Raw genomic sequence first — 24,569 nt, forward strand, 5'->3', positions numbered from 1 at the left:
TTATTATTATCCTAGCGTTCTGCAAAAAAGGTCAAACGTTGGTATTATGATACATTTGTCTTCTGTTTTTCTGCTTCTCTCAAGCGCGGGTCACTGACAATCTGAATCACAACTGCTGTTGTTATACCGCCCCATCGTAGAAAATCAGTCATACTCTCCACACCAATAAACTTCTGGCTGTAACCGTTTTATGGCCGGCTCCGGAGGAAATGGTTTTCCCCTCAGCGATCCACCATCTGGCGAGCCACCTTTCAGTTGTCTTGCTTGCATTGAGTTGACTTCTTGTTACTGATTCCCTGTTGTAATCAATCAGTGCTCTGTTACTGAAAGACATGGAACATACACTAACCACCATCACTATGATACACTACGTCAATGTGTGTTGCTGAGACAGACGAGTAACTTCTACGGTAATGTAGTTGTAAGTTTACTGTGTTCTGCTGGAACCGACCGTAAAAGTTGAATACTGTTATCGCAAGGGACTAACTATATTCATGATGCATCAACCTGAAATAATGTGTGTTACAGTTGGTTCATTGTTTTTCTCGCGTAGGAAAGCAGTTCGCACAAATACCTTGGTCTAGGAAAGACAAATAAGTTTCTGATTTACAATTTAAACCATAAATTCATATTATCAAAGCGTGCCTAAACGTAACTTCAGTTATTCTATATTTTCCACATATTTTTTTTAGTTTGAACTGAACATGATACTTCGTCTGTAATTGCTTCACGCGCCTTTAATGTTGTTATTACTTAAACGTCTCGTTGTTTATTTCCGTTATTATGTACTGTTTCTTTGATCATAATATGATTCTTATGTATTTTTTGTTGTTGAATACTTTCAAGAAGGTTCCTTAAAGCACACATTGTGTACTTATGTCATCTAGTACAGTCTACATGTCTAACAAGTACAAGAGCAGTCATAATGTCGATAGAAATATCTAGAAACTATTGGAATATTATAAGCGATATTTATTACAATATGCAGAAAGTGAACCATACTGTACGATTTTTTTAGTGGATAACTATTTTCTACGTTTTTTAAAATTATCCTCATATGCAGTCACAAAGATAATCGTGACATAGCCCATACAGTGGCAATTTGCAAAATGAAATAGAACAACATTACGTAAATCATGCAAAATTACTGGGAAGTGCACGTCGTCAGCTGGACAAGATTCAGCTAACATTACTGAAGTTTTGGAAATTTAACTAGAAAAGAAAGGTACGCACATCCTGTCACATGACTCATAACGTACTTCAGTTCCCTCATACAATAAAAGCCATCTGCATAGTAAATTAATAACGTAACCTGCTGCAGAGGGTTCCCTCTTGGTCTTTTATAAGCTTGCACTTTTAAACTTTTTAAACGTTGTTTACAATAATTAGTCGATATTGAGTATATGTAATTACAATAATTATTTTGCTTTAAAATTCTAACTTAAAAATTAACATTTAAATGTTCACTTATTATTGGAAGTGGTCACGGTACCCTTCATACGTTGTATGTTCAGTTATGGTATTCAGTCACAACTGCGATTTATTTTAGGTGATCACCGGTTTCAGTCGTTATCTTCACATCTTTTCCGCCGGCCTGGGTGGCCGAGCGGTTCTAGGCGCTACAGTCTGGAGCCGCGCGACCGCTGCGGTCGCAGGTTCGAATCCTGCCTCGGGCATGGATGTGTGTGATGTCTTTAAGTTAGTTAGTTTTAAGTTGTTCTAAGTTCTAGGGGACTGCTGACCTTAGAAGTTAAGTCACATAGTGCTCAGAGTCATTTGAACCATTTTTCACGTCTTTTCAGCTTAGGAAGTAACACGTCAACTTCGTCACCGTGTGAATGACTATTGAACATCAGAATACTTTGAAGCCTAATGTGTTTAATGTTAAGGGAACCATACATGGTGACGAAGTTCTCGGCCGAAAAGATCTAAAGAAGGCTCAAAGACTGGAAACAGTATTCGCAAGTGCGGTTGAAATAAATAATCATTTATAACATTTAAATACTTCAGTAGTTCACGATCAGGGAGGTTGCCTTCAGTAAGCCTACTTGATCCGCGTCCTTGGATCCACAAAATACAAGCACGCTAGAAAATTTTGTATTTAGCACTATGGAAACCAAAATATAACGATATGGTGAACTTCACTATGAAAACCGTAGCTAAGATGTGTTGCGTTGCAGACTCGATATAATGCATCCCAATTGGCGCCTGATAACGTGTTTTTGTTTTGACATACTAATGATTGCGTTTTCACACGCTTAGGTGACAGTAAGGAATTTTTTTGCTCCTAGTTATATATGAAATGGAATAATCCCTTCATTGACTTCCTGTAACACATTACTCCTTCACAACCGGTACTACAATGAACCATTACCTCCTATAGTTCAGAGTGGCGCGTCTTAAGCTTTCCTGTCACATTCCAACTTAATCGGAAATGTCTGAGTTGGCAGCTGTCGCTGATGAACTGTACTGATAGTGTTTTTTCTTCTATCTGAGAATGTAGTCTCATCTTTATCAAATAACTGCTTTAAGCTTTCATACACGTTTGTAACTACCGATTGCGGCAAATTTCTTACAACTTAACACTTTGTCTACATTGACGTCGGCAAAAGCGCGAAGGTTGCTAAACAATGCACAGAAAAAGGAATATATCGACGGTAACCTAGATTAAGGAATTATCGCCTGGAGTAATTAAGGAGAACAATGCACTGCTGTATATTAAACTTGATATGTACTTTCGAAATATGCGACAAGACGAATGGCTAGACATTAACACATTACATCAATGAGGATCTCCGCCCCCGATAGCTGAATGGTCAGCGCGACAGACTGTCAATCCTAAGGGCCCGGGTTCTATTTCCGGCTGGGTAGGAGATTTTCTCCGCTCACGGATTGGGTTGTTGTGTTGTCTTAATCATCATCATTTCATACCCATCGACGCTCAAGTCGCCGAAGTGGCGTCAAATCGAAAGACTGCACCAGGGGAACGTTCTACCCGACGGGAGGCCCTAGTCACACGACATATACACTCCTGGAAATGGAAAAAAGAACACATTGACACCGGTGTGTCATACCCACCATACTTGCTCCGGACACTGCGAGAGGGCTGTACAAGCAATGATCACACGCACGGCACAGCGGACACACCAGGAACCGCGGTGTTGGCCGTCGAATGGCGCTAGCTGCGCAGCATTTGTGCACTGCCGCCGTCAGTGTCAGCCAGTTTGCCGTGGCATACGGAGCTCCATCGCAGTCTTTAATACTGGTAGCATACCGCGACAGCGTGGACGTGAACCGTATGTGCAGTTGACGGACTTTGAGCGAGGGCGTATAGTGGGCATACGGGAGGCCGGGTGGACGTACCGCCGAATTGCTCAACACGTGGGGCGTGAGGTCTCCACAGTACATCGATGTCGTCGCCAGTGGTCGGCGGAAGGTGCACGTGCCCGTCGACCTGGGACCGGACCGCAGCGACGCACGGATGCACGCCAAGACCGTAGGATCCTACGCAGTGCCGTAGGGGACCGCACCGCCACTTCCCAGCAAATTAGGGACACTGTTGCTCCTGGGGTATCGGCGAGGACCATTCGCAACCGTCTCCATGAAGCTGGGCTACGGTCCCGCACACCGTTAGGCCGTCTTCCACTCACGCCCCAACATCGTGCAGTCCGCCTCCAGTGGTGTCGCGATAGGCGTGAATGGAGGGACGAATGGAGACGTGTTGTCTTCAGCGATGAGAGTCGCTTCTGCCTTGGTGCCAACGATGGTCGTATGCGTGTTTGGCGCCTTGCAGGTGAGCGCCACAATCAGGACTGCATACGACCGAGGCACACAGGGCCAACACCCGGCATCATGGTGTGGGGAGCGATCTCCGACACTGGCCGTACACCTCTGGTGTTCGTCGAGGGGACACTGAATAGAGCACGGTACATCCACACCGTCATCGAACCCATCGTTCTACCATTCCTAGACCGGCAAGGGAACTTGCTGTTCCAACAGGACAATGCACGTCCGCATGTATCCCGTGCCACCCAACGTGCTCTAGAAGGTGTAAGTCAACTACCCTGGCCAGCAAGATCTCCGGATCTGCCCCCCATTGAGCATGTTTGGGACTGGATGAAGCGTCGTCTCACGCGGTCTGCACGTCCAGCACGAACGCTGGTCCAACTGAGGCGCCAGGTGGAAATGGCATGGCAAGCCGTTCCACAGGTCTACATCCAACATCTCTACGATCGTCTCCATGGGAGAATAGCAGCCTGCATTGCTGCGAAAGGTGGATATACACTGTACTAGTGCCGACATTGTGCATGCTCTGTTGCCTGTGTCTATGTGCCTGTGGTTCTGTCAGTGTGATCATGTTATGTATCTGACCCCAGGAATGTGTCAATAAAGTTTCCCCTTCCTGGGACAATGAATTCACGGTGTTCTTATTTCAATTTCTAGGAGTGTATATTAGTGAGGGTTCTGACGAGTTTCTAGAGTTTTACGTGCCGCTTTTCATACCTATCTACATATTGTTTTTTCACTGTGAAGCGAAGTCGTTTTACAAAAAGAGCTTTGTATCTGCGCAAAGATAATATCATTCCGGACTAAGAATGCGCACTGAAACACAAATATTGCCTCTCTCCGTGCGTACTCCGCCGTGAGTGGTTATACTAAATGGTGTGCGTGCGGGTCACAGGTCGATTTCCGCTTCGTTCAATTATTTATAAGTTAGTATTTGCGATTTCTGGCCGATTCTGAGACTTAGCTATATATGAAGTATAGCAGACTGTGGTAATATTGTATGTACGTAAGTGTGAACTGGTGCGCAGTCGACTGAGGGAGGTATTTCAGCTCGATACATATCTTCGTGAATGCCTTAGGCATAGTCACTTTTGTTGACGACGGAGCTCTCATAACTTGCACTCGATTCCGAATTTTTCGTCACAATATCTTGGCAGCAGATAGCAATACGTATGCAGAAACAAAAATGGTAGGCGCAAGGAATGAACACACTGAAAAAATCTATTTCTGATATTTATATACGGAAATGAAAATACTGGCAAGAGACGTACTTCCGAACGCGAGAAAAGGGTGTACCACGCGAGTCACTATTATAGAGCAGATAGTTTTTAGTTAGATTGTGTTTAACACAAAACAGATGCACTCGAGGAAGAAACCAGAGGCAAAGAGCAAAAGGTCGCTGTCAATGACCTTTGTACCAAGCGAGACGGGAAACGAGAAAGGTGAACACCCTCGCGACCCCTGCCCGCTCAGCAGTCGCCGAGGGTTTGTTTGTACAGCCGAGCATAGCCGGCGTCGCTGCATGCATTGCAGATCATTTGCGAAGCCCTCTTGTCGTGTCAAATAAAAAATTTTAAAAGAATTCTCAATTTAGAAGTAACAGGGCAATTCCGTAATTTCCCACACGTACGCTATCAGTTCAAACGCATCCGGACAGATAAAAAGCGTCCGGATAGGTATTAGTGGGCATTAAGATGCCGTGTGTCCATCCTTCGCCTTACCGAAGGCTTTAACTCTGCTGGGGACAGTCGCAGTGAGGCGTCCGAATGTCTGTGGACGAAAAGCAGCCCGTTATCCGACAAGAGCCAAACCCAGAGTACGTGGTGATGATCGACACCGCGGTGTGCAGCGAAGTCAGGGTTCTAACACATCCCGGAGGTGTTCTATTGGCTTCAGGGCTGGGCAGGCCAGCCCATTTGAGGAATGTTATTGTCCACAAGCTATTGCCTCATAGATTCTACTTTACGACAGGTTGCATTGACTTGCTAGTAGGTTCATTTTTTGACAAGTGTTCCTGCACTGTACGCAGTATACAGTGCTACAAAATGTGTTTAGCGTTTTGCTAAGAGCAGTGAGTGGATGACACCCTAACCACGAAAAACACCCTCATGCCGTAACACCATCTCCTCAATACTACACTGTTCGCATTACACACGGCATTCGCCAAACCCAAATCCTTCTGTCGGATTGCCACGGCGTATGGCGCGATGGATCACTCTAAATTACTCGTTTCCAGTCATCTGCTGTCCATTGACCTCTTTACACCACCTCCAGTGCCGCTTAACATTGACTACAGAAATATGCGGCTTATGGGCAGGTGCTACACCATTTAATTCCCTATGCACAGTCACTGTGCTAGCTGGTCTGCAGCTAGTACTTTGGAAGTTCGGGTCATGCCTTCGTCTGATTTCATGCGCCTTTTTGTAGACATCCTCCGCCTTGCACTACTCTCACGGTCCGTTAGCAAATACGTCCCTCTGGTCTTGGCTTGGCTTAGCTGTGGTTGTTCCTCCGTGTTTCCACTTCACAGTCGTATCACCAAAAGTCGACTTGGGCAGCTTTAGAACGGTTGAAGTATCAGTAATGGGTATGGATGGTAACGTCTATTGGTTAGTCCACGTTCGAAGTCACTGAGCTCTCCTGACAAGCCATTCTGCTGTTACTGCTCCTCTGCTCACAACAAATACTTCTCCCCCTGTTAGCTGTGGTTTCTCTTATTCTTGAATTGAGGACAAATGCGTAAGGTGAAGTGACAAGTTTAATGTCGCAATTTTTTGCACATAATTACAGCTTTTAAACAGTTTTCAACTCGCCAGTATAAAAATAGCGCAATGGATAACGCATCTTGCCAACAACAGAAAGTGAAAAAATCTTATACACAACAATGTTAAATATTAACTCTCTGAAAGAACATTAACCCTAAGCACAATATTATGAAAGTTTAATTGCAAGTTTCTTTACATTAACCCTAAGCACAATAATGTGAAAGTTTAATTGGAAGTTTCTTTACAAAATTGCTCCTACACATACATTATGATGTTGGCCAGTACTACGAAAATCGTCCCATTCCAGTTCAAAGTTCGGTACTATTTAGGATGACAATCAGGTCTACGGTGGATGGTTAGTTATGTGACAAATTTGAGCGCAAGATTACCCAAGGCCACTCGAGTTTACAGTGGACACAAGCGGGTGAACCAACAGAGTTTACGCCTCTGCACACGGTATTTACCTTAAGCTGCGACGCGCTGCCGACTGCAAGGCCACTCTCTCCCGCTGAAATTCCTGAACAAAACTAATCAGGCCTTCGCTGAACTTTCCAGCATAAACTTTCCCTATCTTTCTCGTTATGCGAGAAAACATCTACTCAGCCCTAGTCTAAGTATATGGCGATACACACGCGTATCGTTGGAGCAGCGTGCATATTATACTGCCCTCTCAATTCTCGCAAGAACATTTATCTAATTTGGCTGGATCGTTTCACCACAGTCGGAGCTAAACGTTGCTACAGCTAATTTCTAGTTGGAGTGCAGCTGCTGTGAACACAGTATCCACACCAATTTCTTTTCTGCGTTGTACAGAGCCTTAAGCACTCCGTTCTGCACTTCACGCCAGTTTAGAGAAGAGTCCCCAAAATTTCTCTCCTGTCCTACTCTTGGCAGAATTGCCTCCTTCTAGTTGGGTTCAATTTTCACGTGACGGCTTTTTTCGACTAATAGGAGCGTTGCTTTTATTTTGTAGAAACTCTCCCTACCAATCGCAATGTCCCTTCAATCAAACTGCGTCGAAACTTAACAGGGCGTTGCCGCCAATCGGACGTTTTGTGCTCATTCTAGACGCCTAAAGTACATTGACCTTTCCATGTGTCGCACCTAATGGATGAAATGCGTCACTGGCTCTTGTTCGTATCCCGTTGGAATTCTGAAACGCAGCTTTACAAAGCTTTTTCTCTGTCCCTTGTGCAGATGTGCTGCTACACGCGGTCCTCCAGCCCGAATCACCTGGCCCGGGGTTGCTGACCTTCATCCTGCGACGCCTTTAAGTGGTTTCCGTTTCAACCCCCACAGCACGCTTTCGCTATGCTGTTGTATGGCTGGCTTTTCAAAACTAAAAGCGACTCGTGTTCCACCTTCTGCTCGAAGACACGCATTATATAGGAATAGTGTATTATTGGCTGTCATCCCTTTTTGCATTACATACTGACAGGCAAATGTTCTCATAACAACTGAATTACGTTACAGATCTTCACCCACTCATTGCGATGTATAAAGGTCTCATGTAAGGTGCGAATCTGACAATTTATTCTGCCACCTTACACCCTTCTTATATACTGGAATATTTGCCTCTTGTGACATCTAGTGGTCAATTCCGCATTACATAGGGGTTTCCAGATACTTTAGATCATATGTTGTACATGATGATTATGTGAATACAGCAGGAGGCACAACAATCAGCTGTGTAACACCGAGACGGTGTTATCAACGAAGGAAATAAAGTCCTGAACCATAGTATTAGGACAAGCATGAAATGCTAGAGACCAGTAGAGATAAAAGAATCTATTACCATTTCTGAGCGATAAATGCTGTTAAATGTTTCAGTAAGATTTTCGTGTGCCATTAATCTGGTGTAGCAAGAAACACGATTCATCCGACCAGGCATCCTGTTTCCATTGATCCATGCGATACTCTCCACTCGATACTCCAGTGTCCACCGCATTAGTAATTTCTGATCTTGGATCATGATGGAAAGATGTAGAGGTCGTTACTGCCAAGGCCCATGTTCAACAAAAGCGTCAAAGGGTGTGTGTGCTGCCTTCAGATATGCCACAGATCGCCGTCTATCATGCATTACAGAGCGCGCAAGGCTCGGACTTCCACGTTCTGTGATGACGCGTCGACGTCCAACATGACAGCTGTTCATGATTTCACCATCCCACACCCATTTTCCATACACACTCACGACACTAGGACGCCAGCAGCCGACCGTCAATACCAATTCTGAGATGTTAGTTCCTAGACGCCGGGCCATAACAGTTTGCTCTTTGTCAAAATCGCTTACTTTTATGAATTTCTCCATTTGCATCCTGTATCGCTTACGTTTATGGATTTCCCCATTGCATCCTGTTTCGTCGGACATACTCGTATGTCGAGGAAACTACCCTTAAAAAACGGAAGAATCAGCGAGGATCAAGACATGAAGGTAAAGAAAGCAATGAAAATCACTGCATTAAGGACACACAAAAAAATTTGTATTTATGGACAAGTGTGGCATGTAATTTAAAAAGTGTCATGTGAACAAAGGATTCCGGATCTCCCGGAGGTGACTGCCAAGCAGGGGGGGGAGTGACCATGAGAAAAGGAATGAATAACCAACGAAAGGATAACATTTTACGAGTCGGGGCGTGGAATGTCAGAAGTTTGAACGCAGTTTGGAAGCTAGAAAACCTGAAAAGGGAAATGCTAAGGTAGAAACTAGATATAGTGGGGTCAGTTAATTGATAAGGAAAGAAGACAAGGATTTTTGGTCAGATCAGTATATGGAAATATCAACACAGCAGAAAATGGAATAACGGGAATAGGATTCGTTATGAACAGGAAACTAGAGCTGCGAGACGACGCCACCATTTGGATGCACTTTTGATAACTTTTCTTTTGTCTTGACTGCACTTATCTGTCAACAACCTTACGTTTTTCGACTCTAAGTCATTTTCAAAGGCAGTGTTATGTCAGACATATAAAATTGTTCGTTAGATACATTGTATCACGCCAATATTCTCGATCACATGTTTGCACTTGTCCCGTGATTGAGAATGTTGGCGTGATACAATGAATCTAATGAACAATTTTATGTGACTGACACAACACTGCCTTTGAGACTGACGTAAAGTCGAAAAGCGTAAGGTTGTTGAAAAAATAAGCGTGGTCAAGACATACTAAAAGTTAGCAAAAGATAGGGTTGTTCCCATCACAATCGACAGCCAACGAACACCGACAACGATAGTTCAGGTGTACATGCCGATGTCGCAAGACGAAGATGAAGAGAGAGGAAGTATGAGGATATTGAATGGGCAATTCAGAACGTAAAGGAAGAGGAAAATATAATAGTCATAGGGGAATGGAATGCGGTTTTAGGGGAAGGAATAGAAGAAAGGCTTTCGGGATAATATGGGATTGGTACTAGGAGTGAGAGAAGAGAAAGACTAATTGAGTTCTCCAATAAATTTCAGCTAGTAATAGCTAATACTCCATTCAAAAATCGCAAGACGAGGAGGTATACTTGGAAAAGGCCGGGTGATACGCTGAGATTTCAGACAAAGATACTGTGTAGTGATGAAGAGTAGGCTGAAAATTAAAGAGTTTAGTGAGGATCAATCAGTACACAGAGAAGTGGGATACAGAAGTACTAAGGAATGACGAGATACACTTGAAGTTCTCTGAGGCTATAGATACAGCAATGAGGAATAGCTCAGTAGACTGCTCAGTTGAAGAGGAATGGACATCTATAAAAAGGGCAGCCACAGAAGCAAGAAAGAAAAACGTAAGTTAAAGGAAGGTAACAGCGAAGAAACCACAGGTAACAAATTGGCTCTGAGCACTATGGGACTTTACATCTATGGTCATCAGTCCCCTAGGACTTAGAACTACTTAAACCTAACTAATCTAAGGACAACACACAACACCCAGCCATCACGAGGCAGAGAAAATCCCTGACCCCGCCGGGAATCCAACCCGGGAACCCGGGCGCGGGAAGCGAGAACGCTACCGCACGACCACGAGATGCGGGCCCACAGGTAACAAAAGAAATACTTCAGTAGATCGATGAAAGAAGGAAGCAGAAATGTGTTCAGACAATTCTGGAATACAGAAATACAAGTAACGGGGGATGAAGTAAATAGGAAGTGCAGGGAAGCTAAGACGAAATGACTACGTCCAAAATGTATAAAAAAAAGAAAGAACAGATTCAGCATATAGTAAAGTCAGAACGACCGATTAAATTAAAAGCAAGGGCGATAACATTAAGAGTTCGATAGGAATTCCACTGTTAAATACAAGAAAAGGAAGCGTCTAAAGAGTACACTGCAGGCGTCGATAAGGAGGAGCACTTGTCCGGCGACGTGATAGAAGAAAATGGCTCTGAGCACTATGGGACTTAACTTCTGAGGTCATCAGTCGCCTAGAACTTAGAACTAATCAAACCTAACTAACCTAAGGACATCACACACATCCATGCCCGAGGCAGGATTCGAACATGCGACCGTAGTGGTCGCTCGGTTCCAGACTGTAGCGCGCTAGAACCGCACGGCCACTCCGGCCGGCCATGATAGAAGAAGAAACAGAAATCGGCAAGGAAGAGAGAAAGGATCCTGTAATGGAATCAGAATTGAAAAGCTTTGGAAGAATCAAACTGATACGTTGGTAACAGGTCTCAAGGTTGCGGGGAGTGAAATGAGCAAGACCGTAGAGTATTATCAACAACAAACTTTATTTACGAGGCATCGAAACAAGCAACACTGATAATAGCACAGAGACGCAATGATATTACAACTTAGTAATTGGTCAATAATAAATGAAGTACAAAATTCAGAAAACTCTTGCAAAGCAATAAGTGTAACGTTTAAGAATATTTACTTTAATTGTGGACAAGTGGGAATGATTTCCTCCAACAAAATATTTTTTTTAAACTTGAAACTTACGCAGCTTGCAACAAAACTTGATTGCAAAATATAGTTTTCTTGAAAAAAAAAAAGAGATATTTTAAGAAAAGATATTATACTTGTTCGATGCAAATACTTCAAGCAAACTTATTTGACAGAGAACTAACAAGCCTGGCGGCTCCGAAAGGAATTGAAATTCTTTGAATAGTTTAAAACGGCAAAAACATGACTTACAAGTTACGGTTACAAAGCCAGAAAAAGCTTATTAGAGGTAGAATACATGCACCAATTACAGTACTGCTCAAACGTAGCAGCCTTCTGCGGTCGTAGAGCCACTTAGGTGTACTGGCTGGTCACGCGGCAACGCGTGAGGAGCAGCCCAGCCGGCTTAGAAAACGCGCTCCTTCTATAACACATCAGACAAACTATTAGAACATAGCACGTTTTCGGCAACTGTGAAGTCAACCAACATTTTCCATGCAAGATGACAAATCAAATATTAACCTACAGCCTTGCAAACAGCCAAAAACCCCGAAGTTCTTCAAAGCAAAGTGCAATACTTTTAAGTATGGAAGAACATTTTCATTGCAACTTTAACCATCAAATGATTTAAGTAAGAGGCTAATTGAAATACTCTAGCAGTGCACAAAACCGTAAGAGCGGAGCTCATTATAGGGATAAGATAAAATGACACCTTTAAAATTACAACTAAAACGGGATAGCATAATTTGAGATGCTTGCGCACGCAGTGGAGGAGGGGTAATCAGCACGTAATCAAGTACTGCAAGAGCAACCTGTATCGGTAATTTGGTTGACTCACAATTAAGACTACACACGCTGCTATTCAATACAACATACTTCAAACAACATAAAAGACTTTACCAGACTCGCGCTTACAGAATTTGCCAGGCATCGGACTTAAAATAAATATATTACTCCACCAAAATTTGCCGGATGCAAGCTCTGTGCAGTTTGAACAATTTGCACATCTTTCGTAGACCCAGTAAATTACGCAATAGACACAGGTAGTCCTTTTACGAAAAACTTCACCTACAAGGCGAGGAATTCCCACGTACAAAACGCGACAGCACATTTAAGGTGCCACGCGAAAGTCGTAAAGGGCCACCCAACAATTAATCGTACAAGAACGAATCTGAATGGGAAAACAGCTTACCCACCAGAATTAACGCAGGTGGCAGCGGCTGACAGAAGACCTGGCACGGTGAAGGCATATACACGGTCGTATCCAGGCCTCTGCACAGCTGCACAGTCCTCCAGGAGTCGCAAGGCATCAGTTCCGCAAGTTACGTGAAGTCTCACGCCGCGTCGGCCTGCCGCTGTGACCGAGCGGTTCCAGGCGCTTCAGTCCGGAACCGCTCAGCTACTACGGTCGCAGGTTCGAATTTTGACTCGGGCATGGATGTGTGTGATGTCCTTAGGTTGGTTAGGTTTAAGTAGTTCTAAGTCTACAGGACTGATGACGTCAGATGTTACGTCCCATAGTGCTCAGAGCCATTTGAAACATTTTGAACACCACGTCATCCACTCACTAGCGTTGCTTCCGTATTCGGCCAAAACAAACTCCGGGGTCGCGCGGCCCACCACCGACCATGGTACGACCAGTACTCGGATGATGAAGACGACGACGACGACGACGACGACGACGACGACGACGACGACGACGACATCGACTCACAGGGTCACTCACTGCCCTCCTTCGGTAACAAGGTAACTTACGCTGCATGTTACTGCTGCGCCGACTCTCCTTCGAATAGCTCCGCGCGCGCCTAAATAGGCGATCGCGACCAATCGCCCCGCAGCAAAACGCGGGCACGAGAAAGAGCTGACACACCAATCATTCCAGAGATAAACTACGGCTCACGACCAGGCAGAAGATACAGATAAAATTCCATTCGAATTTCTGAAATATTTGGGGGAAGTTGCAGAAAAATGACTGCACTGTTAACGTATGTTAATGTATAGGACTGGTGACATACCAGCAGACGCATCCTACTCCCGTTATACTATTTTCTGCTGCTGTTGATATTACCCTATAGTCATCTGACCAGAAGTCCTTGTCTTCTATGCATTTCACTTCACTGACCCCCACTAAGTCAAGATTGAGCCTCAGCATTTCCCTTTTGAGATTGTCAAGCTTGCCTACCACGTTCAAATTGTGACATTCTACGCCCCGATACGTAGAACGTTATTTATCCTTCCATTGGTTATTCAGTCTTTTTCTCGTGATTACTTTCTCCCTAGGGAGATCCGAATGGGGGACTATTCCTGAATCTTTTGCCAATGGAGAAATCATCATGACAGTTTTTCAGTTATAGGCCACATGCCCTGTGGGCAAACATTATGTGCCTTTCATGCAGTGTTTTACATTTTCTTTTGCAGCTACATGTTGTTGATCATTGCTGATCCTTCCACCTCAAGGGGCAGTTTCCCACCCCAAGGGCAAGAGAGCGCCCTGAACCCCCTGTTTGCTCCTCACCCTCTTTGACAAGGCTGTTGGCAGAATGAGGATGACTTATTATGCCATAAGTATTCGGATGATGATTTTTTATTCGAAATCTTAGCGGTGGCGAGGTTCAAACCCGGGGCCGCAGACGTTTTCGTTACTAATGAAAGACACTATCCCTAGACTAACGGTACAGACTCGCTGCCTGTCTAGCCGTCCATAGTTGCGAAAGTGTTGCCTGTGCAGTATTTTGTGCACGAAATGACCTCTCGATTGTGTCCCATAAACGTTCGACGGTATTCATACGGGGCGATCTGGGTGGCCAAGTCATTCGCTCGAAACTTCCAGAATGTCCTTCAAACCAATCGCGAACGACTGTGGCCCCGTGACATGACCTGTTGTCATCCACAAAAATTCCATCGTTGTTTGGGAATAGTCTCCAAGTAAGCGAACAGAACCATTTCCAGCCAGTAATCGGTTCAGTTGGACCAGAGGAGCAGGCCATTCCACCCCATTTCGACACAGCCCGAACGCTTACGGAGCCACAACCGGCTTGGACAGTGCTTTGTTGACAACTTGGATGCTTGGCTTTCTGGGATCTGCGCCACACTCGAACCCCACCATTAGCTCTTACCAACTGCAGGCAGGATTCATCTGACCAGACCACGGTTTTAGGAGCCCAGGAAAGGCGCTGCAGGCGATGTCGTGCTGTTAGCAAAGGTGCTTGTGTCGGTCGCCTGCTGCCACAGCACAGTAACGCCAAATATTCGCCGTACTTCCCTAACGGATACGTTCGTCGTACGTCCGACATTGAATTCTGCGGTTATTTTACGTAGTGTTCGTTGTCTGCTAGCGATGACAGCTCTACTAACGGCACTGCACTCGGTTGTTAAATGAAGGCCGTCGGCCACTGCGTTGTCCGTGGTGAGAGATAATACTTGAAGCGTGGAATGTCGGCACACTGTTGACTCGGCCGTTCTCGGAGTATTGAATTCTCCGATTTCCGAAATGAAAAGTGTCATGCGCCTAGCTCCAACTATCATTCCGCGTTCAAAGTCTGTTACTTCCTGTCGTGCGGCTATATGATATCGGGTTTTTCCTACGCCTGCGCCCGTTTGCAAATGGCTGTCAGTGGTGCGGGTCGGCCTGCGCCCCTCTCCTGCTGGCCGCCGCGTCCCCTGCCTCTCGCCTTTTGTCCCGCGCCGGCTAACAACGGCGGCTGGCTCAGCCCCGAGCGCCGGCGACGCACTCGACTCCGCCAGCCGCGCGCCCGTCTCGCCTCGCCAGGGCAGTAGCACTGCTCTCTGCAATAATCACGGCGATCGCGCAACACGTCCACACCCCAACACCGCCAGGTGGCGCAAGTAATGTACAGGACCAGTTTTGTGCAGGTGGTTCCCAACAGCTCGTAACTATTTGAAGAAATTCACACTTCAGAACTGCCCAGAGTTGCTGATAAAATACGCTGTCCAGTGACATTTATTTGACCGAGGCTGTGAAGAGCCTGAATAACCACCTTTTGCAACGTAGACCGCTTCGAGGCGAGCAGGAAGAGAATCAGTGAAGGTCTGGAAAATACCGACGGGGATGTGGAGTCACGCCGGCTCCAGTGCCCAGTGCCGTTGCCAGATGCGATATGTTTCTCAGTTGAGTGTCCATGGCGCTTACAGTCCAACACATTCTCGACTGGATCTAATACTGGGGAATTTGGTGGCCAGGGGAATACAACAAATTCATCTTGGTGCTCTTCGACCCACGTACATACAACGCGAGCTGTGTGAATTGTGAATCTTTCCATTGTCCTGCTGTTAGATGCCATTGTGTCGAGGTAAAACAAACTGTATGTAGGGATGGACATGGTCCCCATGAAGAGATGCATACTTCTGTTGATCCACTATGGCTTGCAGATAGACGCGATTGCCTACGGAATGTCACGAAAACATTCCCCAGACCACGTCACACACTTTGCTTTCAGACGTTTCGCACCGCACCTGCAATCGGTCTTCCGTCCGATGGATCATAAAAAGTCATTCATCTGAAAAAGCCACCTGTTGCCACTCATTAGATGTCCAGTTACGGTAATGGCGTGTAAATTCCAGCCTTCGTCACCTACGAACAGCAGTCAGCATGAGAGTGTGAACCAGGCGCCTGCGGTGGTGACCCGTATGAACCAACGTTCGCCGAAGGGTTGTTGAGGAGACGCTGTTAGCACTGTTAGCAGCCCCTTGGTTCATCTGGGCGGTCAGTTTCTTAACTAGTTTCAACTCAACGATTCTCCCGTTCGCAAGTCCTCCGCAGCTACCTTTAACCCCCGCCATCTATAGCCCATGTTTGATCACAGGTGCCTCGGCTTCCGGTTTTGGATAGTGTCATATAGTTCAACTGAACAAGTACGAATGCTGAGCTGGTACAGATTTTCCCCTGAGACAACAGATTCTCAGTGTGTTAATTTCACTCGAGGTACCTCTCAACTACAACATGTACACACATCAAAAAAAGGATTGCATCACCCCGGTTCCCAGAACTCCTGAAGATAGACGTTGACTGTGGATATTTTATCACAGACACAGTCCATTTGCCTGTTCAGACATGTCACCAACCCTGCCCATAGATGTAAACAACCATGGATGAGCAGCACCTATCAGACAAAGGGTGTCCGACAGCCGATCAGTTCCACTCATTCCGCCAGGAAGGAGGTACACGGCTCGTGTTGTCTGTAGTTCACCCATGCCTAGACGGTCAATACCGCGGTTCGATCGCGTTGACATTGTTTGCCAGGAAAGGCTCTCAACAAGGGAAGTGTCCAGGCGCCTCGGAGTGAACGAAAGCGATGTTGTTAGGACTTAGAGTAGATATAGAGAGACAGGAACTGTCGAAGACATGTGTCGCTCAGGCCGCCCAAGACCTACTACTGCAGTGGATGACCACTACCTACGGATTATGGCTCGGAGGAACCCTAACTGGCGAGGCGTTCGTCTTCATGGACGACAATTCACGCCTCCATCATGCACATCTTGTGAATGACTTTCTTCAGGATAATGATCTCGCTTGACTAGAGTGCCCAGCACGATCTCCAGACATGAAGCTTATCGAACATGCCTGGGATAGATTGAAAAGGGCTGTTTATGGACGACGTGACGCACCAATTACCGTGAGGGATCTACGCCGAATCGCCGTCGAGGAGTGGAATAATCTGGACCAACTGTTCCTTCATGAACTTGTGGATGGTATGCGACGACGAATACAGGCATGCATCAATGCAAGAGGACGTGCTACTGGGTATTAGAGGTACCGGTGTTTACAGCAATCAGGACCACCACCTCTGAATGTCGCTCTGTATGGTGGTACAACATGCAGTGTGTAGTTTTCATGAGCAATAAAAAGGGCGGAAATGATGTTTATGTTGATGTCTATTCTAATTTTCTATACAGGTTTCGAAACTCTCGGAACCGTGGTGATGCAAAAATTTTTGATCTGGGTACTTTTTCACTTAAATTACTCTATGTCCCTCCTATTTTTTATTGATTCTCTCTGTTCATTATTGAAGCATTATGCTTGGCTTTGAAGCCAATAAATTAAAAGTGTCACCAGACCCCTGAAGCCTCAATATGACCTCGAAGGCAAGAGAAGAACAAAAAAGTGAATGGTAATTTGTGTAGTTCATACAGAGCTTGGAGTAACACTCTCTATTTGACGCTTGTTAGGCGCAGTTGCTGCTATTCTATTCACGTTGCCGAGCATTTATACTCACAGATGTGAGTTGGCATGATACTGAACGTGTAATGCAATAACCAGGCGCTGTGTTGAGCGTTTGAAACTGTTTGAATCTCCTGTCACCCAAGTGATTTTTAAAAAGTGTGTCTGGGTTGAGACCAACTTCACACTTGAATTTTTGTAGACGGAGCAAAATAGCACAGTGGTGACCCTGTTACCAAATCAGCAAACCAGTCTCCACCCGTTATCCACCCTCACACTCACCTGGTCCGGCACACAGTTTTAATCTGCCAGGATGTTTCAGTACTGCATCAGACCGCCCATAGGCTAGTACGACTACACTAATGGGTACAGAGCCGCCTTCTTTCCCCATTCTTGCGCAACTGAGCCGATGCTCCGTCTTATTGTCTCGTCTAGCTATTAACCTGTAAGCTCCCTTCCCGAAGCTGAATGATATTGTTGTAGCCACTGGCGCACTCCTGACCCGTTATCTCACATTTACCATTTCTTCGGAAAATCGGTTGGACGATGACTTGGCTAGCGGGTCTCACTTGCAGAGACTTTACATGAAGCTTTACCGTCTATGCAACGGCCACTTGTTGTACAGGGCGAACACATGCTTGGATAACATGATGATCATTCAGACTGCAGTATGGACAACGTCTGTGGAAAACTTCGTTACTATTCTTCTTCGCCAGTTTCGTAGCTTCAACACGTATGTTCCAATTAAACTATAGGAAGAATGCGTTTGTTACCTGCGGAGTTAAACTTATGTGAATTCTCACGACTAATTGTTTTTTCCAGAATGTATAACCAGCTTCTCTTCTGGTTTCATTTTGTTTCCGTCATCAGTCCGCCAGTTTCTGCATTACACCGCTTGTTATTAGTGTTGGCAATGCAACTGCTTTAGTATATCGGTGTCAGCTAGATAGTGCGAAATAAAACAGCATGCTACCGACTAATATATTGGGAGAACTCACCGGAGAGCCAACTTGAAAATATCCTGCGTAACTGCGCGTATTGAAGTGATCGTACTAATGACTCATTTCGAATGCCTTGACTACTGAGAAAGCATAATAGCTGCAGACTGCAACAGTTCTTTTTATTTGGTAACGTAGAATGCCGTCAATACCGTATTCGTCTTACTAAATAACTAGAAGAGTAAGTTCCTCGGACTGTAAATACACTCCTGGAAATTGAAATAAGAATACCGTGAATTCATTGTCCCAGGAAGGGGAAACTTTATTGACACATTCCTGGGGTCAGATACATCACATGATCACACTGACAGAACCACAGGCACATAGACACAGGCAACAGAGCATGCACAATGTCGGCACTAGTACAGTGTATATCCACCTTTCGCAGCAATGCAGGCTGCTATTCTCCCATGGAGACGATCGTAGAGATGCTGGATGTAGTCCTGTGGAACGGCTTGCCATGCCATTTCCACCTGGCGCCTCAGTTGGACCAGCGTTCGTGCTGGACGTGCAGACCGCGTGAGACGACGCTTCATCCAGTCCCAAACATGCTCAATGGGGGATAGATCCGGAGATCTTGCTGGCCAGGGTAGTTGACTTACACCTTCTAGAGCACGTTGGGTGGCACGGGATACATGCGGACGTGCATTGTCCTGTTGGAACAGCAAGATCTCTTGCCGGTCTAGGAATGGTAGAACGATGGGTTCGATGACGGTTTGGATGTACCGTGCACTATTCAGTGTCCCCTCGACGATCACCAGAGGTGTACGGCCAGTGTAGGAGATCGCTCCCCACACCATGATGCCGGGTGTTGGCCCTGTGTGCCTCGGTCGTATGCAGTCCTGATTGTGGCGCTCACCTGCACGGCGCCAAACACGCATGCGACCATCATTGGCACCAAGGCAGAAGCGACTCTCATCGCTGAAGACGATATGTCTCCATTCGTCCCTCCATTCACGCCTGTCGCGACACCACTGGAGGCGGGCTGCACGATGTTTGGGCGTGAGCGGAAGACGGCCTAACGGTGTGCGGGACCGTAGCCCAGCTTCATGGAGACGGTTGAGAATGGTCCTCGCCGATACCCCATGAGCAACAGCGTCCCTAATTTGCTGGGAAGTGGCGGTGCGGTCCCCTACGGCACTGCGTAGGATCCTACGGTCTTGGCGTGCATCCGTTCGTCGCTGCGGTCCGGTCCCAGGTCGACGGGCACGTGCACCTTCCGCCGACCACTGGCGACAACATCGATGTACTGTGGAGACCTCACGCCCCACGTGTTGAGCAATTCGGCGGTACGTCCACCCGGCCTCCCGCATGCCCACTATACGCCCTCGCTCAAAGTCCGTCAACTGCACATACGGTTCACGTCCACACTGCCGCGGCATGCTACCAGTGTTAAATACTGCGATGGAGCTCCGTATGCCACGGCAAACTGGCTGACACTGACGGCGACGGTGCACAAATGCTGCGCAGCTAGCGCCATTCGACGGCCAACACCGCGGTTCCTGGTGTGTCCGCTGTGCCGTGCGTGTGATCATTTCTTGTACAGCCCTCTCGCAGTGTCCGGAGCAAGTATGGTGGGTCTGACACACCGGTGTCAATATGTTCTTTTTTCCATTTCCAGGAGTGTACGTAAAGGCTTAAAGCTGTGTGCCGAATTATAACACGCAACTCTTCCTATCGCTAGCAAAGGTCTTACCAACTAAGTGATTGAGTACGCCTCTCAGTCTCGCACAATTCTCTTGTGCTCTTGCAGTTCTCCGGGAAACTCTCACACATTCGTTACTTACTAGCAGTGGTGGAAAGAAGTGTATAGTCGGAGCCCGAGCGGTGTCTAGATGGCCTACTTGATAAGGGAAATACCTATGAAAGGCATCACAATCTCGTTTTTCAATCAGTCATAGGGTTCGTTAGAGCAAACACGCCGCTACAGTTGGCAAGATGCTTTCTTTCTCGTAGCTTATTTATCTGCTGTTGTATATACTTGGAAAAATCTACGAGCTTCTTCACTTACAACCGAAAAATTCTTAATGTAAATCGTTGTGTCTCTCTTCACATCTCTTTACGAGTGCATTAAACAATAGGGATTTACATCACACGTAAATGATCTCCAAATCCTGCTGTGCTCGCCTACTTCAGAATCAGTGTTTTGCCTTTGTCTGTAATGTGTCCAGCTGCGGCGCTGCAATGCAAGTTTTCGTCACCTGGGCTTGCCAGTGGAGCACTAGAGCACCCGAGCAAATACGGAAAAAAGTGGCTCCAAACAAAAAGAATGACCTGAAGAAGAGGAGCAGAAACAAGCATCCCAAGAGCGTCTGCCTTTTCAATTTCAAATTTAGAAATGTTTCCTCGACGGACGTCGCACTATGATCCTGATGAACATCTTTTATCATCAGACTGAATTAAAACGTTGTAAGATATACAAAACCTGCTGAGGGTCTCACATAAAGTATACACAGTTTCGAAACGAGGTATTTTCGGTATCGGGTTGTACACTACATGGTTAATTCAGCTCCTCCCAGTGCACTTATGAAGTTCAATCTATGCATCCAAGAAACAATGACGAAAGTAAAAGGGGGTGATGGAAATTTAGGGGGAAGTTTCGTTGATGACAGTGCTATCCTGAGTGAAGGGGACGAAGGATTTGTTGAATGGAATGAACAGTGTAATGAGTACAGAATATGGACTGGGAGTAAATCGAAGAAAGGTAGAAAATGAGAAGTAGCAGAAATGACAGCAGTGGGAAACTCAACATCAAAATTGGGGGTTACGAAGTAGACGGAATTAAAGAATTCTGCGACCTAGGCAACAAGATAACCCATACTGGACGAAGCAAGAAGGATATAAAAAGATTAGGATTGGCAAGAATGGTATTGCTGAACAAGAGAAGTCCGTTAGTATCAAACATAGGCCTTAATTTCAGGAATAAATTTCCGAGAATTACTTTTGGAGCACAGCATGGACTGTGAGAAAACCGAAAAAAAAGGATTCAAGCATTTGAGATGTGATGCTATAGATGAATGTTGAAAATTAGGTGGACTGATCAGATAAAGAACAGGAGTGGACCCAAAATTGAATCTTGTGTGACTCCTTTTGAGAGCTGGCTACAGTCTGGAACCGCGCGATCGCTACGGTCGCAGGTTCGAATCCTGCCTCCGGCATGGATGTGTGTGATGTCCTTAGGTTAGTTAGGTTTAAGTAGTTCTAAGTTCTGGGGGACTGATGACCTTAGCGGTTAAGTCCCATAGTGCTCAGAGCCATTTGAACCATTTGAACCTTTTGAGATTTCTCCCCAGGCACTAAAATTTTCTTTCCCTCCAACATTGCTTCAAATAGTACAACCTTTTGCAGTCTGTTTGTTAAGTACGATTCAGACCAGCTCTGTGCAGAGCCATCGGCTCCATAAAACATGAGTTTTTTTCTAAGGAAGTTTGCGGTTATACATCAACAACTCGGGCAATTTACAGTGGTGTCATGGGGAAACCCAAATACAATAGCTCCTGTCTTTCTTTATATCACGTCACCACATCTTATTGCGCTGATTCGAGACAGCCATCTGAGACTTAAGCCCGGTCCACATGCAACGATCTGTCTGCTCAGACATCGGCGCAGATGTCTGTACATGCAAAAGATCGCTGCAAATGTGGTGTGTTCACACGACACAAACCCCAATCTACTACTCGTCCGCCATCTGTCGGTGTAGAAAAGAAATATCAGTGGCAAGCGACTACGCTCCCAGTAAACGTCAAAAATTTAATTCAGTTATTTTGAAATATAGAAATGGAGGAAGTTCTATTGTGGTCTGTGTTCGCAACTTGTGTTGCAAAAACATTCAGACCAGCTGCAGGAAACAGAGAAAGCGGTCAAAATGGTGTAGACAGTGGCTGCTAAAGCGAAAGCAATTTTACCACTTAAATTCACTGTGAGATTTGCAGGGTGAACCTTAAGAAAGCCAAGCAGATCAAAATACCAAACGTTGGCTGGTGTACTTGATCTACTCCTACACCAGATCTTCTAGATTTCTGAACTTTGGATAACTCTTTCTGGTAAACAGTTCGCAACGAATTTATTTTTTTGTTACTGTTTCTCTGTTTGCCGAGGCGTCAACTGCCCGCAATTTTTCAATTGAGCATTGTATAGTGCTGTCTTTTTGTCTCGGTCACTATATTCTTTACTTTTAATCTTCCACAAACATGGGTGTTTTCTATATATTTCAGTGAATTCACTAACAAACTTTCGAGAACACTGACGAGTATCAGCCATTTTAATGTCCTGTGCGCACAAATACAAACACTAGACTGAGCAGACAGCTGTTCCGCGTCAGATTTGCGGCGATCTCCTGTCCACACGCTCCAACTTGTCTGCGCAAATGTGGTTTGAACCCACAGATTTGAGAGGTTTCGCTCAAACCTCCAACTCCAACTTCCAGATTTGCACACACCTCAGGTTGGTGCAAATTATCTGTCCACACGCAACGATCTGTCTGCACAGATGTGATGTGCGCATACATTTGCGCAGACAGATCGTTGCGTGCGGACGGGCCTTCACACACCACTCACTGTTACGATTTATGTCAGCAGTGGAGATCACATGACCGCCTGGCATCTGTTCTACGACATCTGCAGTGCGCCAAAGCGACCAGTAGCCTCATTCAAGGTGGCAACTTATAGAGAGCGAGATGTCTGGAAAATTTCTGTGAAAGAGTGGTTCTTCCTGCGCCTTAATGTTTCGCAAGCTTGATTATTCCAAGGATCGTACAAAGGATTTCAGCAATGTACAGCGTACAGTCCATTTTTGACAGCCGTTTTAACTGGTCAGTGTGTCGACTGGGATTGAAAATGAAAAAAAAAAAACATAGTTTCAAGCTGTTATTAAACATTTTCATCTCAAGGGCAGTAGTGCTGTACACATAAAATAAGAATTATAAGAATTGGGTGAAGTTCACGAGGACTTTGCACTATCATTGGAGACAATTTGCGTTTGGCTTAATGCATTAAAACTTGGTCGGCAAGCACCGAAGATGATCGTCCAGTTGAGGCCACTACAAAGGAAACCATTGACAAAATACGTGACACGGTAATGGAACACCGCCGAATAAGAATTCGTGAGGTTGCGTGGAGTGTAGGCAACTTAACAGAGCGTGTGCATAGCATCCTCTACGGATCACTGGCTATGAAGAAGCCGTGTGTGAGGTGGGTGCCGCGATTGCTCACAGTCGACCAAAAGCGCATCCGGCACAACATTTCTGCACAATGTCTGGCGATTTTTAATGGCAATCTGCAATACCTTTTCCCCCTATTTGTGACTGTTGAAGAAACCTGGATCTATCGGTAGGCACCAGAGTCAAAACGGCAGTCAAAACGATGAACAAAGACTGGTGAAAGTGCACCGAAAAAGGCTATGACCCTTTGGTCAGCTGGTAAGGTGACAGCCATCTCTCTTTTTTTTATTTATTTTGGTATTCCCAGGGAATAATTCCCAGAGGTTATTTGGAAAACGGCAGAACCATAACTGGACCCCATTATGTTTCATTGTTGAATAGTTTGAAATCTGCGTTGACTGAAAAAAGACGAAAGTTGACATGCTAGAAAGTGCTCTTTCACCAGAATAATGCACCATCCCGCAAATCAGCGATAACAATGGCGAAAGTACGTGAATTGGGCTTATAACTGGGTCCTCATCCACCCTATTCACGAAACTTAGTCACAAGTGACTTCTTATTGTTCTTTGCTTGAAACTTTTTCTTGATGGGAAGAAATTTTCATCAAATGAGGAAATGACAGTTGCAATCGACGAGTATTGTGCAGAATTTGACAGAACGTTTTTTTGCGATGGGATGAAAAAGCTGGAGGATCGTTGGACCAAATGTATATCCCTCAAAGGAGTTTGTTTACGAATTAAACATTTCTGTCTCGCTTTTTTACCAGTATCAAACAACCCTCGTATTTTGTCCGATGATTTGATTACCGATTTCGCG

General features: G+C 45.4%; 1 non-coding gene across 1 annotated transcript; it reads left to right on the top strand.

Annotated features, from left to right (window-relative positions):
• Positions 1-1,592: 1,592 nt before the first annotated feature.
• On the top strand, positions 1,593-1,676 carry Trnas-gga (transfer RNA serine (anticodon GGA)). The gene is given in 2 exon segments: positions 1,593-1,632; positions 1,642-1,676. It is a non-coding gene; the product is annotated as a tRNA-Ser (tRNA).
• The last annotated feature ends 22,893 nt before the right edge of the window (positions 1,677-24,569 follow it).

Source organism: Schistocerca gregaria, chromosome 3, assembly GCF_023897955.1.
Source record: "Schistocerca gregaria isolate iqSchGreg1 chromosome 3, iqSchGreg1.2, whole genome shotgun sequence".
Taxonomy (NCBI): Eukaryota; Metazoa; Arthropoda; class Insecta; order Orthoptera; family Acrididae; genus Schistocerca; species Schistocerca gregaria.